The sequence below is a fragment of the Carcharhinus amblyrhynchos genome, chromosome 16, assembly GCF_965287045.1.
Source record: "Carcharhinus amblyrhynchos chromosome 16, sCarAmb.v2.hapA, whole genome shotgun sequence".
NCBI classification, from domain to species: domain Eukaryota; kingdom Metazoa; phylum Chordata; class Chondrichthyes; order Carcharhiniformes; family Carcharhinidae; genus Carcharhinus; species Carcharhinus amblyrhynchos.
This window is the reverse complement of record NC_137339.1, coordinates 21,621,116-21,638,639: the sequence shown is the minus strand read 5'-3', so window position 1 is coordinate 21,638,639 and position 17,524 is coordinate 21,621,116. Positions and strand designations below refer to the sequence as shown.

At 43.6% G+C, this 17,524-nt stretch overlaps 1 protein-coding gene across 7 annotated transcripts in view; it reads left to right on the top strand.

Annotated features, from left to right (window-relative positions):
- The window catches only part of dnmt3bb.1 (DNA (cytosine-5-)-methyltransferase 3 beta, duplicate b.1), a 245,309-nt gene that overhangs the window by 333 nt on the left and 227,452 nt on the right, over positions 1-17,524 (top strand). The gene's annotated exons all lie outside the window — the stretch shown is intronic.

The following is a 17,524-nucleotide window of genomic DNA, read 5'->3' as shown; positions in this document are numbered from 1 at the left end:
TCAATGGCTAGTGACACTTTGTAGCAAGGCTTCATTCTATAGTTTTTGACACTTCAGTTTGCCAGCAGTTAAGTCCTTTGTTACAAAGCCATTTCCGTGCTGCTACTTGGATGAGTTTGAATTGTATCGCGGAGAATTGGTTGCAGTCAGACGGTCACTGTCGGTGTGTGTGTGTGTGTGACACATTGTACAACAATAAAGCCAGTTTGCCTGGGTGTGCAGTTAAAGGGTGTTATTCCCCCTTTGTCTACAACTGATTTCTTTCTCTCCGGTGAGTACCATTCAGGAGCTGAACCGCTGGTTTGCTTCGTTTTGTTTGATTTTTCTTAATGATCTTGCTTTATTTTCGTTTTGGTACTTGCATTTGGAACAACACAAGCTAAGTGATCATAAATTGACTTGATGTTTCTTTTGCTTGTATGGATCCTTTGGAGGATTTTTGCGCTCTGGGATGGTGCTGGTTGTAGCGTTCAAGCATGGATTAGTCAAAGGCTCAGTTAGGTGGCAGTAGTATATTGTGGCACAAATAATAGCTCCAGTAGGAGGGTCTCGGACGGAAGTCAGAAGACCAGGCAATCCGTATTAATTATAATACAGTTCGTGTTTAAAAAACTGAGATTTGAATCCAGCTCGTCGTGGACGTTTGGACTTTCCTATTTCATTGAGTTGCAAAGTAGTAGCCACTTTGTGAAGAATCTTTGCTAGGTAACCATACATCCGTCCAAGGCAGCAAAATGACGTTTCCGAGGAGATCTTACCCGACGAATGAATGCAAATTGAAATTTGACTTCTATCGACTTTAAAACGTTCGTTTTACAGCAGCCGATTAATGTATTCTTGGCATTTTAAAATGCCATCGTCTTGAAGTGTTCAAGCCTTCTCTTAACGTCCCTGTCATCATTTAACCCTCTAGCTTGAAAACGACGATTTAACTCTTTGATTTAATCCATTGTTCCAACCAACATGAACTTTCAAGATTCGACAGCGAATAGGCGACTGAACTTTGTAACACAGCAGAATTGTTCAAGAGTAATAAGAGAAGCCAGAATAATGGCAAAATCCTTCTTTTGGATTAAGCAATTGTATTTTTTATGTGGTATGTTGAATATTGTGAGATTGAGGCAAACAGTTATCATAAAGCTAATTATTTAGGCATAATTATTTTGTACATATTTAAAGATTGCTCACTTAAATAATAAATTCTTTGTGCAAGCCAGTAAGAGCTTTTAGCCTGATACAGTAAACTTGGGGGAAACATTTGGCTGAGGTATTACATCACCAATCTGGTGTGTCCATTCCAAACAACTCTGCAAAACAATCTTGAAGAGCTAGGAGACATACATAAATTTGATTTAAATCTGAATTAATTGTGCAATCAGTTGTTATGTTCTGTAAAATATTGACAGTTAGCCTTAATGTTGCAGTTTTTATTTTGTACACCAAACATTGTGCCTGGTTGATTTCATTTTCTAAGCTTCTGACTGTTTCTCTCTTTTGAAAACTGACTGATCCTTTTTTAAATACAGCTTGTGGATAATTATCCTTTGCCAACAGTGAATGAAACTACTGTATCTCTTATACAGCTTCAAAAGGAAAGAATAGCTGTAAAAAAAAATATCCCAGATATCCTTTTTGAGAATGAAACACCTTCAATTTTGTTTCATCTATTTGGTGTTTAACATTTATTCCGTCGAATATAATTTTGTAACATTAGCTGAAAATGAGAATTCTTAAGTGACTTAGTACAAAACATGAGAGAAACCAGGGCAACTACAAAAACAGTATAAAATATTACATGGGATCATACAGAGCAGAAGACACCCTTTGGCCCTCAAGTCCACACCAACACATTAGAAACCCCTGAACTCCCACCTAATCCCATCTGCCAGCACTTGGCCCTGGATGTTACGATGTGCCAAGTGCTCATCCAGTTACTTTTTGAAAGATGTGAGGTGGTCCACTTTGGCAGGAATAATGGTAGGAAGGACTATTACTTATGTGGCGAAAAACTGCAACAGGTGATGGTGCAGAGGGACCTCGGGGTCCTTGTGCATGAGTCGCAAAAACCCAGCCTGCAGGTGCAGCAGGTGGTCAGGAAGGCTAATGGGATGCTGGCCTTCATAGCGAGGGGGATTGAATATAAAAGTAGGGAGGTCTTGCTGCAGCTGTATAGGGCATTGGTGAGGCCGCAGCTGGAGTACTGTGTGCAGTTTTGGTCGCCGCACTTACGCAAGGATATTTTGGCCTTGGAGGGATTGCAGAGGAGGTTTACTAGGCTGATACCGGAGTTGAGGGGGTTGAGCTATGAGGAGAGGCTGAATAAACTAGGCTTGTACTCGTTAGAGTTTAGAAGAATGAGGGGAGATCTCATTGAGACATATAAGATGGTGAATGGGATGGATAGGATAGAGGTGGAGAGACTCTTCCCGCTCAGAAAGGACAGTAGGACTAGGGGGCACAGCCTCAAGATAAAGGGGGGCGGTTTAGAATGGAGTTGAGGAGGAACTTCTTCACTCAAAGGGTGGTGAATCTCTGGAATTCTCTGCCCGTTGAAGTGGTGGAGGCTGCCTCGCTAAATATTTTTAAGACGCGGGTTGATGGGTTTTTGATAAGCGAGGGGATTAAGGGTTATGGGGAGAGGGTGGGAATGTGGAACTGAGCCACGACAGATCAGCCATGATCTTATTGAATGGCGGGGCAGGCTCGAAGGGCTAGATGGCCTACTCATAAGAACATTAGAAATAAAAGCAGGAGTAGGCCATCTAGCCCTTCAAGCCTGCCCCGCCATTCAATAAGATCATGGCTGATCTGTTGTGGCTCAGTTCCACTTTCCCGCCCTCTCCCCATAACCCTTAATCCCCTCTCTTATCAAAAACCCATCAACCCGCTTCTTAAAAATATTTAGCGAGGCAGCCTCCACCACTTCAACGGGCAGAGAATTCCAGAGATTCACCACCCTTTGAGTGAAGAAGTTCCTCCTCAACTCCGTTCTAAACTGCCTCCCCTTTATCTTGAGGCTGTGCCCCCTAGTCCTACTGTCTTTTTTGAGCGGGAAGAGTCTCTCCACCTCTATCCTATCCATGCCATTCATCATCTTATACGTCTCAATGAGATCTCCCCTCATTCTTCTAAACTCTAACGAGTACAAGCCTAGTTTATTCAGCCTCTCCTCATAGCTCAACCCCCTCAACTCCGGTATCAGCCTAGTAAACCTCCTCTGCACTCCCTCCAAGGCCAAAATATCCTTGCGCAGGTGCGGCGCCCAAAACTGCACACAGTACTCCAGCTGCGGCCTCACCAATGCCCTATACAGCTGCAGCAAGACCTCCCTACTTTTATATTCAATCCCCCTCGCTATGAAGGCCAGCATCCCATTAGCCTTCCTGACCACCTGCTGCACCTGCAAGCTGGGTTTTTGCGACTCATACACAAGGACCCCAAGGTCCCTCTGCACCGTCGCCTGCTGCAGTTTTTCGCCACGTAAGTAATAGTCCTTCCTACCATTCTTCCTACCAAAGTGGACCACCTCACACTTGCCAACATTAAATTCCATTTGCCATTTCCTGGCCCATTCGCCCAGCCTATCTAGATCCTTCTGCAGACTCTCCACACCCTCCGCACAATTTGCCTTTCCCCCAATCTTGGTGTCATCAGCAAATTTCGACACCCTACACTCGGTTCCCTCCTCCAGATCATCTATATAAATGGTAAATAACTGAGGCCCCAGCACCGACCCCTGGGGCACCCCACTAGTCACCAACCGCCAATCCGAATAGCACCCATTGACCCCCACTCTGTGCCTCCTATTTGACAACCAATCCTCTATCCACGCTAACACCCTACCCCCAACTCCATGTCCCCTGACCTTCTGCAGTAACCTCTTGTGAGGTACCTTGTCAAACGCCTTCTGAAAATCCAGAAAGACCACATCCACCGGCTCTCCTCTATCCACTGCCCTTGACACATCCTCATAGAACTCCAGTAAATTTGTCAGACACGACTTCCCTTTAATGAAACCGTGTTGCGTCTGCCCTATCAAGCAATTCCCTTCAAGATGCCTCGCAATTTCCTCCTTAATGACGGATTCTAACATTTTACCTACCACAGACGTTAAACTAACAGGCCTATAATTCCCCGCCTTTTGCCTGGCACCCTTCTTAAACAACGGCGTAACATTAGCCGTTTTCCAATCTTCCGGCACTTCCCCGGAATCCAGCGACGTCTGGAAAATAACCACCAAGGCATCCACTCCTGCTCCTATTTCTTATGTTCTTATGTACCCCTCTCCCAGGCAGTGCATTCCAGACCATCACCACCCTCTGGGTAAAAGGTTTTCTTCACATCCCCCTGCCCCTCATCTTGAACCTATGTCCCCTTGTGACTGATCCTTCAACTAAGGGGAACAGCAGCTCCTCGTCCACTCTATCCATGTTTCTCATAATTTTGTACACCTCGATCAGGTCACCCCCTCAAGTCTTCTCTGCTCCGACGAAAACAAACCAAGTCTACGTGACCTCTCTTCATAGCTTAAATGTTCCATCCCAGACAACATCCTGGTGAATCTCCTCTGCACCACCTCCAGTGCAATCACATCCTTCCAATAACGTGGTGACCAGAACTGCACACAATACTCTAGCTGTGGCCTTAAAGTTCTATACAACTCCAACATGACTTCTCTGCTTTTGTAATCTGTGTCTTGACTGATAAAGGCAAGTGTCCCATATGCCTTTTTCACCACCCTACTGACATGCCCTTCCACTTTCAGAGATCTGTGGACAAACACTCCAAGGTCCCTTTGTTCCACAGAACTTCCCAGTGACCAACCATTCATTGAGTACTTCCTTGTCAAAATACTCCTTCCAAAGTGTCTCACCTCACACTTTTCAGGATTAAATTCCATCTGCTGTTCTGTCTATATCTTCTTGTAGCACAAGACTCTGCCTCGCTATTAACAATGTGAGTGGAGATAGCATTAAGCATAGGTTAAAGAGATGTGTATTGTCTCCAGACAGGACAGTAAGTGAGATGTTGCAAGTTCAGGCAAGTCATGGGGGTTACAGATAGTGTGACATGAATCCAAGATCCCTTTTGAGGCCATAATTGGGATCTTGGGTTCATGTCACACTATCTGTAACCCCCATGACTTGCCTGAACTTGCAACATCTCACTTACTGTCTTGTCTGGAGACAATACACATCTCTTTTACCCACGCTTAATGCTATCTCCACTCACATTGTCTGCACCTCTAAGAGTGGATTAGCAGATTAATGTAAAGACTCACATTCTAATCAGTATTCTGTAAACTGTGTGTGCCTTTATATGCCCTTCTCTGATCAGAACTTTCCAATCACCTGACGGAGGAACAGCGTTCCGAAAGCTTGTGGGTTTACCATCAAATAGACTTGTTGGATTTTAACCTGGTGTTGTGAGACTTCTTACTGTGTTTACCCCAGTCCAATGCTGGCATCTCCACATCATCACTGTTAACAACCCATCTAATCTTTGTGTCATCCGCAAACTTAATCCTCCACATAGTCATCAGTAATGAATAATAGGGGGCCCAACACAGATCTCTGTGGTACGCCACTGGATGCTGGCTTCCAGCCACTAAAGCAGCCTTCCGTGGTGCACTAAAAAAGTTGATTCGTTGGTTAAAAAGAAAAAGGAGGCTTATGTTCGGATGAGGCTTGAGGGCTCAGGTGGTGCATTAGAAAGCTTTAGATTGGCCAGGAGGGAGTTGAAGAGTGAGTTAAGAAGGGCTAAAAGAGGACATGAGAAGACTTTGGCTGATAGGATTAAGGAGAATCCTAAGGCGTTCTATAGGTATGTCAAGAACAGAAGGTTGGTTAGGGCAAGATTAGGGCCAGTTACAGACAGTAGAGGGAAGTTGTGTGTGGAACCGGAAGAGATTGGAGAGGCATTGAACCAATGTTTCTCTTCGGTGTTCATGCAGGGGGACATGAATATAGCTGAGGAGGACACTGGGTTGCAGGGGTGTAAAATAGACAGTATTGCAGTTGATAAGGGGGATGTGCTGGATATTCTAGAGGGTTTGAAAATAGATAAGTCCCCTGGTCCGGATGGGATTTACCCTAGGATTCTCTGGGAGGCAAGAGAGGTGATTGCAGAGCCTCTGGCTCTGATCTTCAGGTCGTCGTTGGTCTCTGGTATAGTACCGGAAGATTGGAGGATAGCAAATGTTGTCCCATTGTTTAAGAAGGGGAACAGAGACTTCCCCGGGAATTATAGACCAGTGAGTCTTACTTCTGTTGTGGGCAAGGTTTTAGAAAAAATTATTAGGGATAGGATTTATAGTTATTTGGAGAGTAATGAATTGATTGGAGATAGTCAGCATGGTTTTGTAGCGGGTAGGTCGTGCCTTACTAACCTTATTGAGTTTTTTGAGAAAGTGACCAAAGAGGTGGATGGGGGTAAGGCAGTTGACGTGGTATATATGGATTTTAGTAAGGCGTTTGATAAGGTTCACCATGGTAGGCTTCTGCAGAAAATGCAGATGTATGGGATTGAGGGTGATCTAGGAAATTGGATCAGGAATTGGCTAGCAGATAGGAGACAGAGGGTGGTAGTTGATGGTAAATATTCGTCATGGAGTTCGGTTACGAGTGGTGTGCCTCAGGGATCTGTTTTGGGGCCACCGCTGTTTGTAATTTTTATTAATGATCTGGATGAGGGTATAGTTGGGTGGATTAGTAAATTTGCTGATGACACCAAAGTCGGAGGTGAGGTAGATTGTGAGGAAGGGTGTCATAGTTTGCAGGGAGACTTAGACAGGTTGCAGAGCTGGGCCGAGAGGTGGCGGATGGAGTTTAATGCGGAGAAGTGTGAGGTGATTCACTTTGGTAGGAATAACAGATGTGTTGAGTATAGGGCTAACGGGAGGACTTTGAATAGTGTGGATGAACAGAGGGATCTAGGTGTATGTGTACATAGATCCCTGAAAGTTGGGAATCAAGTAGATAAGGTTGTTAAGAAGGCATACGGTGTCTTGGCGTTTATTGGTAGGGGGATTGAATTTAGGAGTCGCAGCGTCATGTTGCAACTGTACACAACTCTGGTGCGGCCGCACTTGGAGTACTGTGTGCAGTTCTGGTCCCCACATTACAGGAAGGATGTGGAGGCTTTGGAGAGGGTGCAGAGGAGGTTTACCAGGATGTTGCCTGGTATGGAGGGGAGGTCCTATGAGGAGAGACTGAGGGATTTGGGGTTGTTTTCGCTAGAAAGAAGGCGGCTAAGAGGGGATCTTATTGAAACATATAAGATGATTAGAGGTTTAGATAGGGTGGACAGTGATAGCCTTTTTCCTCAGATGGAGAAAGCTAGCACGAGGGGGCATGGCTTTAAATTAAGGGGGGATAGTTATAGGACGGATGTCAGGGGTAAGTTCTTTACCCAGAGGGTGGTGAGGGATTGAAATGCCCTGCCTGCTGCAGTTGTAAATGCGCCTAGTTTGGGGGCGTTTAAGAGATCCGTGGATAGGTTTATGGACGAAAAGGGATTGGTTTAGACTAGTGGGTCATTGTTTTTTAACTGGTCGGCGCAACATTGTGGGCCGAAGGGCCTGTTCTGCGCTGTAATGTTCTATGTTCTATGTTCTGTCATCACCCTCAGCCTCCTACAATGGAGCCAATTTTGAATCCACTTTATCAAATTGCCCTGTATCCCATGTGAATTTACCTTCTTTACAAGTCTTCCATGTGGGACCTTGTCAGAGGCTTTGCTGAAATCCACATAAACTACATTGACTGCACTACCCTTGTCGACATACCTCGTCACCGCCTCAAAAATCAATCAAATTTGCGAGGCATGACCTCACTCTGATGAGGCCATGGTGACCATCTCAGATCAAGTTTTGCCTCTCCAAGTGGAGGTAGATGCTCTGATTCAAAAGTTTATCTCATAATTTCCCTACCACTGACGTGTGACTCCCTGGTCTGCAGTTTCCTGGTTTATCTCTACAATCCTTCTTAAATAGCAGAACCACGTTAGCTGTTGTCCAGTCATCTGGCACCTTCTCGTGGCTGGAGGGGAATTGAAAATTTGGGTCAGAGACACTGCTATCTCCTCCCTTGCCTTCCACAGCAGCCAAGGGCACAATTCATCTGGACCTGGATATTTATCCACTTTTAAGTTTGCCAGCACTTCCAATAGCATGTCCTTCCCTATGCCAATTTTCTCAAGAACCTCACAATCTCTCCCTGAATTCCATACCATTGTTCTCATTCTCTTGGGTGAAGACGGATGTGAAGTAGTCATGTAGCGCTCTACCAATGTCCTCTGGCTTCGCCCACATATTGCGCCCTTGGTCCCTAATGGGCTGTATTCTTCCCCTGGTTATCCTCTTCTCATTGATATACTTGTAGAATATCTTGGTATTTTCCCTATTTTTATCAGCTAGAGCTTTCTCATATCCCACCTTTGCATTCCTAATTGCTTTCCTAAGCTCCACCCTGCACTTTTTATATCTCACCTAAGGTCTCCACTGATTTGCTCCCCTTGTAGTTTTTAAAAGCCTTTCTTTTCCTTCTCATTGTATCCTGAATATCTCTGGTTATCTATGATCCTCTGGGCTTGTTATTCCTACCTATCACCATAGAGGGAACATGCTGGGCTTGCAACCTCCTCATTTCCTTTTTGAATCTCCCCACTGCTCCTCTGTAGATTCTCCCATTAGCAGCTGTTCCTAATCTACCTTAGCCAGATCCTGTCTTAGTTTACTAAAATACATTCTCCCCCAATCCAAAAATTGTTTTTGTAATTTGTCTATTTCCTTATCCATAACAAGCTTAAATTGTACCATGTTGTGATCACTATCACTAAAATGCTCCCCCACCACCACCTCAACCACCTGTCCAGCTTCACTCCCTAGAATCAGATCCAGCACAGCTCCCTCTCTGTTGAACCCTCCACATATTGATTTAAAAAGTTCTCCTGTATATATTTCAAGAAATGCACTTCTTCCAAGCCCTTAACACACTTTTTCCCAGTTAATGTTGGGAAAGTTGAAATCATCTAATATAATAAACCTACTGTTATTATTTTTACACGCCTCCACAAACTGAGCACATCTTTGCTCCTCAATATTTCTCTAACTATCTGGGGGTCTATAATAAACCTCTAACAATGTGACTTTTTATTCTGAAGTTGTAACCACAAAGCTCCATTTGATGCCCCCTCCAAGATATCATCTCTCCTTAATGTAGCAACTGACTCCTGGACTAATTATTTATAATATTTGAGGGATTATTTAAATCCACTTTAAATATTCTGAGATTGACGTAAAAACATTTTAGAGTCACAATGCTAATAATTTGAGTGATACGTATTGAGGGATTTTAGTGGAGAGGATACATGCTGTAGCGAAAACTGATGTACACAAGAAAAGAAGATTCAGAATCAATGTGGTTGGAAATAAAAAAATTAAAGACTCTTTTAAATTATTGAAGTTGTACCACAATCTCTTCAGTTGTGGGAGAAATGGAAGACCGGAGTAGGAATAACAGTTGAGAAAATATTGGAAAATCTCAGCAGGTGTGGCAGCATCTGTAAGGAAAGAAAAGAGCTGATGTTTCGAGTCCAGGTGATCCTGTAAAGCCAAAGCAAAGCAAAGAGTGGGTCTTTGACAAAGGGTCATCTGGACTTGAAATGTCAGCTTTTTTCTCTCCTTACAGATGCTGCCCCACCTGCTGAGAAATGGGTTAAAACAGTTAAAAGCAAGGTGAATGAAGTTATAATAATTAAAGGATAAGTTGGTTAGGCTTAAGGATGCAGATTCCTTGAACTTATTGAACTATACCCAATGATCTTGAGGAAAAAATGGTGGATTCTCTGGGAAAGCTCCATTAAGAGTGGGCTTTTGCTTGTGCAAAAGAGCAGCTTAACTGAGATTTGGAATTGGAGCACCTGCTCTGTCTGCTTGATCATAGAGCTGTGAGATTATACAGCACAATAAAGTACCTGCACAAAAGAACGATTAGAGCAAAACATTACTAACAGATGTTCAGATCAGGATTGTGTTTTAATGTCCAGCATGTGAGTTGTAATCTGTTTAAAGATAACTTGTACTTAAGAATATGCAACACAAAGAAAGAAGAAGAAAACTGCAAATGCTTAAGTTGGGTAGGAAAAATGCTATAAATACGCAGTATTTTCTGGTAGGGATCTCTCCATTTTCTACTAAAATTAGAATAATTGCCTGAAGCTTCACTTACCAGAAAAATTGTGTTTTCAAACAAAACCTTTGTTCTTGTAACCAGGTGGAAGGGACCATCTCTTGTAGCAAAAGGCAGGGTAGATAAAAAGACAATTGTGGTTTCAAACTAAAAATATTGTTGACAAAGCCAGTTTACACATAACGTTTTACTGCCGTTATATTAACCTGTTTATTGATAGTAAAACAAGCATCCTGGGCTTTTACAATTACGATAACTTTGACCGCACTCTGTAGTAGTCATGTGTTTAGAAGAAAATGCTGTGACTTCATTCAACACACACAGTTTCATTGTAAAATTGTCACAGACTTCAGGCAGCTGCATACTTTGCAGGCTTAGAAATCCCTTACAGCAAAACATTTGAAGGAAAACCAACCGATTGAGGACCGAGTGAGATGAATTCATTTTTAGTTTTTAAAATAAACCCGTTACACTTTGTCATTGAATGTAAGTAGAACATGGCTATGTTTATGAGCACCATCATCTTCATAACTGCAAAGCACGCTGCTACATTATGACTATTGTGGTTTTTTTTGTGTTGAAATCTTGAAAGAAAATGAGTGACATTAGTGTTAATTTAAGGCACTGACCCTGCTGCCCAAGGGGACTGCTTTGCCTTGACTGGACTTGAAAGGATTTTGATGTATGTTTGTCATGTAATGAAGTTTGACATACTCAGAAGAAAATAACTCGCTTTGTTTTAAGCTGTGGGCTTGAGGTTAGGAAAGCATTAGCTTGGAGCTTGTAGTCAGGTTTTTGCAAAATGCATAATGAAATTATTTTGTGGTCGTCATCTGCTTTGTGCTTCTATTTATCAGTACCCATTCGATTTTTTTTCCATTAAATAAGATGGGGAGGAGGGGATGGCAGGGATGGAAGAGGGCCTGGGTGGGATGGAATGGGGGTTAGGAATGCAATGGCATAGGGATGCAAAGGGAGATTGGGATGACATAGGAAGAAGAGATGGGAGAGGGATGATATGAGAGGGATGAATAAACTAGGTTGACTATGAAATGGGACGGATGAACTCGCATGACTTGGAGATAAAAAAACGTATTGTTATACTAATTTAACTGCATGTGGTCTGTGGCTAGTTTTCCCAATATAAACCACATTTTCTGAACACATTAAATATTTCCAATATTTAGATTGCAGGTTTGTTTCACAAAATGAAATGGATGACCTTACCTGTTATGAGAGGTTAAAAATTAGTTTCATACTTATCTGCAATTAAAGGCAAAAGTACTGTAGATGGTGAAAATCTGAAATAAAAACTGAAAATGTTGCTAACACAAAGCGGGTCATGCAGCATTTATCAAGAGAAAAACAGAGTTAGTGCTCCAGTTTGACCTTTCATCAGAATTGTCAGATTACCCTGCTTTTAAACAGGTGTGAAGTCAGGGAAAGGTGGGGGATGAGTGTGATGGGCGTGGCAGGCAGGGCAGGAACAGAAAAATGACTAAACTTTAAAGAATAACATGGGCAACCTTCAAGAATATGAAAGCTTTATGATAAGAAAAATAGCGTTGAATTATTTCCAATGCTAATAACAGAAAGGAAGTTGTGAAGAGGATATAAGGAGGCTACAGAAGGATATAGATAAGTTAAGTGAGTGGGCAGAGATATGGCAGATGGGGTATAATGTGGGAAATTGTCCATTTTTGCCAGAAGAATAAAAAGACATCTTATCTAAATGGTGAGACATTGCAGAGTTCTGAGGTGCAGAGGGATCTGGGTGTCCCAGTGCATGAATCACAGAAGGCTAGTATGCAGGTACAGCAGAGCATCAGTGACACCACATCTGGAGTACTAATTTGATTTGATTTATTATTGTCACATGTATTAACATACAGTGAAAAGTATTGTTTCTTGCGCACTATGCAGACAAAGCATATTCTTCATAGAGAAGGAAACTAGACAGTGCAGAATGTGGTATTACTATCATAGCTAGGGTGTAGAGAAAGATCAACTTAATAAAAGGTAAGTCCATTCAGAAGTCTGACAGTAGCAGGGAAGAAGCTGCTCTTAAGTCAGTTGTTACATGACCTCAGACTTATGTATCTTCTTCCCAAAGGGAGAAGATGGAAAAGAGAATGTCTGGAGTGCGTGGGGTCTTCAATTATGCTGGCTGCTTTGCCGAGGCAGTCGGAAGTGTGACAGAGTGAATGGATGGGAGGCTGGTTTGCGTGATGGATTGGGCTGCATTGGCGACCTTTTGTAGCTCCCTGTAGAGCAGGAGCCATACTAAGCTGTGATGCAACCAGAAAGAATGCTTTCTATGGTGCATTGGTAAAAGTTGAGTCGTAGCTGACAAGTCAAATTTCCTTAGTCTTCTGAGAAAGTAGAGGCATCGGTAAGCTTTTTAACCATAGTGTCAGCATGGGAGGACCAGGACAGTGCACCTTTATTTAAGGAAAGATGTCAATGTGTTGGAAGCGGCTCAGAGAAGGTTTGCCAGACTAATATCTGAAATGGGCTGGTTGTCTTATGGAGAAAGGTTGGACAGGCTAGACTTGTATCTGTTAGAGTTTAGAAGAGTGACAGGTGACTTGGTTGAAAAGTGTAAGATCTTGAGGCATTGTGACAGGGCAGATGTGGAGAGGTTGTTTCGTCTTGTTGGAGAATCTAAAACTAGGAATCATTGTTCTAAAAATAAGAGTCACCCATTTAAAATAGAGATGAGGTGAAATTCTTTCTTTTGGAGGTTTGCGAGTCTTTAGAGCTCTCTTACTGCAAAGGTGATGGAAACAGTGCCTTTGGGTGGAATTTTTCTCAAAAATGGGCAGAGTGCCACAGTGTGTGGGAACAGTGGTGAGGAAGCTGCCCCCCATTGTGTCATTCAGCTCATTGCCGAAATAAAACATAGGGGCGAGTCCCACAACATCACGGCTGGTGGCGGTCCACCACCCACTTTAATTTTTAAAGATTGGGATGGGAGGGAGAGGGAATTGTTGGAGGTGGGGGAGTTACCCCTATACAAGAAATTAAAAATAAAAACCCTCATGCCATTGTGAAAGTATGAATGGACAACCTAACCTGGGAGGGGGGGGGGGGTGCGTTGGGTAGAGGCCTGATAATTATATTTAAACTTATTAAAATTGGCATCCTGACATTCATTGTCAATAGCCAGTGCACCTAATCAGCATGTCTTTCGTACTGTGGGAAGAAACCGGAGCATCCAGAGGGAACCCAAGCTGACACACGGAGAACGTGCAGACTCCACACAATGACCCAAGCTGGGAATCGAACCCAGGTCCCTGGCACAGTGAGGCAGTAGTGCTAACCACTGTTCCATCGTACCACTTGTTCGTGAGTTTTGTGGAAATTGAGACTGGAAGATGTGACTAGCTTGGAGCTAGGGGACGAAATCCACAGTAATGTGCAGTGAAAACAAACAGCTCGCTTGGAGAATGCACTGAAGTTTAAGTTGAAAAGCCTGTAGTCGTGAAGTTTTGAAGAAAATTGGAGGATTTGCTTAGCCAAATGTTACTGAAATTATCGCCATGAAATTTCACATCTCAGAATACGCAGTAGCTGGAACACTGAAAAATTAAAATGAATTCCAGAGGGCTGGGCCCAAGAAATTTGACTGAACCTTCAAGACTTTTATAAAATAAGTGAACTGTTGGGGATGAAGGGTGGGGGTGGTGGGGGAACGGAAGTGAATAAAAGCGAAGCTGCATTCAAAGCATAGATAATTGTAAACCTAGAGTGCTTGGTTTCATAATCTTTTATATATATGCAATAATATTTATACTTGTTTTAAAATGTGGCGTAATTTCTTTCAGTTAATCATGAGGTGTTTGAATTTTTCTTTAAGCATTAACGGTCTCTCCAGGGATCATAGGTTCAATCACTTGACTCCTCCACCTTTCTCCTGTGTCTGCTTGTGTATCACAATATTCTGCCAGTGAGGGGGAAGTGTGTTAGTGGGTGTGTTGCAATCTGTTTGGCTGATGTAGCTGCCATGGTTGAATAGCTGGCAGTGTGTACAAGCTGCAAGATGTGTGTATGAGGCTTGCAGCGGTGTTAAACTTGGGAGTTGGCGGTGAACCAAATGAGTGGCAGGTATGAGTCCTGAATAATGGAGGTTGGGTGAGTGAGGGGATGTAATGATTTCAGCAGTGTGTATGAGGCTAATGATGTAGTTGGTAGGATATGGTATCAGAAGATGCATTCGTTGAACTTGACCACATGAGGTAGGCCATTGAACTTTTTATAGGACTGCATCCAAGTCCTTGGGCATGACTCCTGGTATTGATCTCCCATTGCTTTTGAGCGTGTATCTGTAGGGTCCCTTACGGTTATGAGACATTTCTCCTACTTTTGCTTCTATACCAAGGCTTCCAATGCAGCAGCTGAATACTTTGGAGCCTGCTCACACTCATATTCTTCTTTGCTTCCCAGACTGATTCACTTCACTAGCCACAATGCACTGCCCCTTTAATTGGTTTTACAATATTGAGTTCCCTGCTGTGCAATCAATGGTGTGGAGATGCCGGCGTTGGACTGGGATAAACACAGTAAGAAGTCTGACAATGCCAGGTTTAAGTCCAACTGATTTATTTGATAGTAAACTCACGAGCTTTCAGGGTTTCTCTCTTCGTCACCTGAAGAAGGGAGGAACCCCGAAAGCTTGTGAGTTTACTATCAAATAAATCAGTTGGACTTAAACCTGGTGTTGTCAGACTTCTTACTGAGCAATCAATGAACAGTGCCAGGAGCAGTGTCTGCCCGCAGCAATAGTTCACTTGAGGTAGGCAGCATAAAGTTGGGATGCTGCCTGCAAAGTTGGGCAGGTAGGTTAACTGCAATCCAGTGTTTGTATTTGCAAACTATCCAATTTAGCCCTGGGTTATGCAAAGATGAACTCTGATCCCCTCAGGTAGAATGATGTGTAATGATTAATGGATTGTAAATTTGCCTCCATTCTATTTTCAGTTAGTCAAGTTGAGCAATGTACCATGTTCAATTCATATCATAGAATCCTACAGGGCAGAAGGAGACCGTTCGGCCCATTAAGTCTGCATTGGCCGCAATCCCACCCAGGCCCTATCCTCATAATCCCATGCATTTATCCTAGCTTATTCCCCTGACACTGCGGGGCAATTTAACATGGCCAATTCATCTAACTTGCACATCTTTGGACTATGGGGAAAACCCATGCAGACATGGGGAGAATGTGCACACTCTACACAGACAGTGACCCAAGCCAGGAATCGAACCTGGGTCCCTGGCGCTGTGAGGCAGCAGTGCTGACCACTGTGTCATCCAAATCTGTGCTGAATTTATAAATTATTTAAGAATATGATAGAAATTCTAATATTTCCTACTGATGTGGAACTTTAAGGTGGTGAATGTATTATTTTTCTCTTCATGATATAAAAGAAGAAAGTCTAACTCTATTGTCTTGACATTTGGTGGGATTAGCTTTGCTGGATCCCACACCATCAGTATCTTGGGGGCTGCCAGTGACCAGAAATGCAACTGGACCAGTCAAATAAACACAAGGGCATGTCAGAGGCTGGGTATTTTGCCGTGAGCAATTCATCGTCTGACCGCCTCCCCCAAGCCTATCCATCATCTAGAGTCAGCACTGTAATGGAATATCTAGTCTTGCCTCGATGACTTCAACTGTATAATAACAATCAGAAGGTTATTATACCTGGACCTCTATTCATTAGGTAGAAAGCAGCCCACTTGATTGGCATCCCATCCGCCACCTCAAATATTTCTAGCATTAGCAGGACCCACTGCCAGCTGGGGTGACTGCTAGGTGAATCTTATAGAATCCTACAGTGCAGAAAGAGGCCCTTCGGCCCATCGAGTCTGCCACAGACTCAGTCCCACTCAGGCCTTATGCCCATATCCCTACATATTTTACCCGCTAATCCCTCTAACCTAAACATCTCAGGACGTTAAGGGGCAATTTTAGCATGGCCAATCAACCTAACCCGCACATCTTTGGACTGTGGGAGGCAACCGGAGCACTCGGAGGAAACCCGTAGAGACACGAAGAGAATGTGCAAACTCCACACAGACAGTGACCTGAGCCGGGAATCAAACCCAGATCCCTGGAGCTGTGAAGCAGCTGTGCTGCTGTGCCGCCCATATTGATACAACCATGTTTGTATCCGAACTGTTTCCTGGTTAGGGATCAGGGGTTCCCCTTCATGGCTGATCCTTTGGCTAAGGGAATGCCATTGGAAACCCCCAGACCTTAGCCTGCCCAGCAAAACCTTTCTTGTCTTTGGCATCTTGGCTTTGAGGTCCCCATTCCTTCAGTCTGCAGCCTCACCATTCTTTATGACCGTTGCTGATACTTGATCTCAATGCCATATTCCTGCTTTCTCTCCATACCCCTTGATGCCACTTAAATCTATAAAATCATCTATCTCTTTCCTGAATACATTCAGTGATTTGGCCTCCACAACCTTCTGTAGTAGAGAATTCTACAGGTTTACTCCCTTTAAGTGAAGAATTTTTTCCTCATCTCAGTCCTAAATGGTCTACACCAGTGGTTTCCAACCTCCAATCCAGATGTGGCCCGCTGCAGGCCAGATGTGGCCCATGGTCTGTAGCTTGGAGGCCCATGGTCTACACCATATTCTGAGACTTTGTCCCCTCGTTGGAAGATTTTCCAATCAGGGAAAACATTCTCTCTACATCTGGTCATTCCAGCCCTATTAGAATGTTATATGTTTCCATCAGATCTCCTCTCGCCTTTCTACCTAATGAATAGAGGTCCAGGTAAACCAAGCTGTATGGGGCATTGGTGAGGCCGCAGCTGGAGTACTGTGTGCAGTTTTGGGCGCCGCACCTGCGCAAGGATATTTTGGCCCTGGAGGGAGTGCAGAGGAGGTTTACTAGGCTGATACCGGAGTTGAGGGGATTGAGCTATGAGGAGAGGCTGAATAAACTAGGCTTGTACTCGTTAGAGTTTAGAAGAATGAGGGGAGATCTCATTGAGACGTATAAGATGATGAATGGGATGGATAGGATAGAGGTGGAGAGACTCTTCCCACTCAAAAAAGACAGTAGGACTAGGGGGCACAGCCTCAAGATAAAGGGGAGGCGGTTTAGAACAGAGTTGAGGAGGAACTTCTTCACTCAAAGGGTGGTGAATCTCTGGAATTCTCTGCCCGTTGAAGTGGTGGAGGCTGCCTCGCTAAATATTTTTAAGAAGCGGGTTGATGGGTTCTTGATAAGAGAGGGGATTAAGGGTTATGGGGAGAGGGCGGGAAAGTGGAACTGAGCCACAACAGATCAGCCATGATCTTATTGAATGGCGGGGC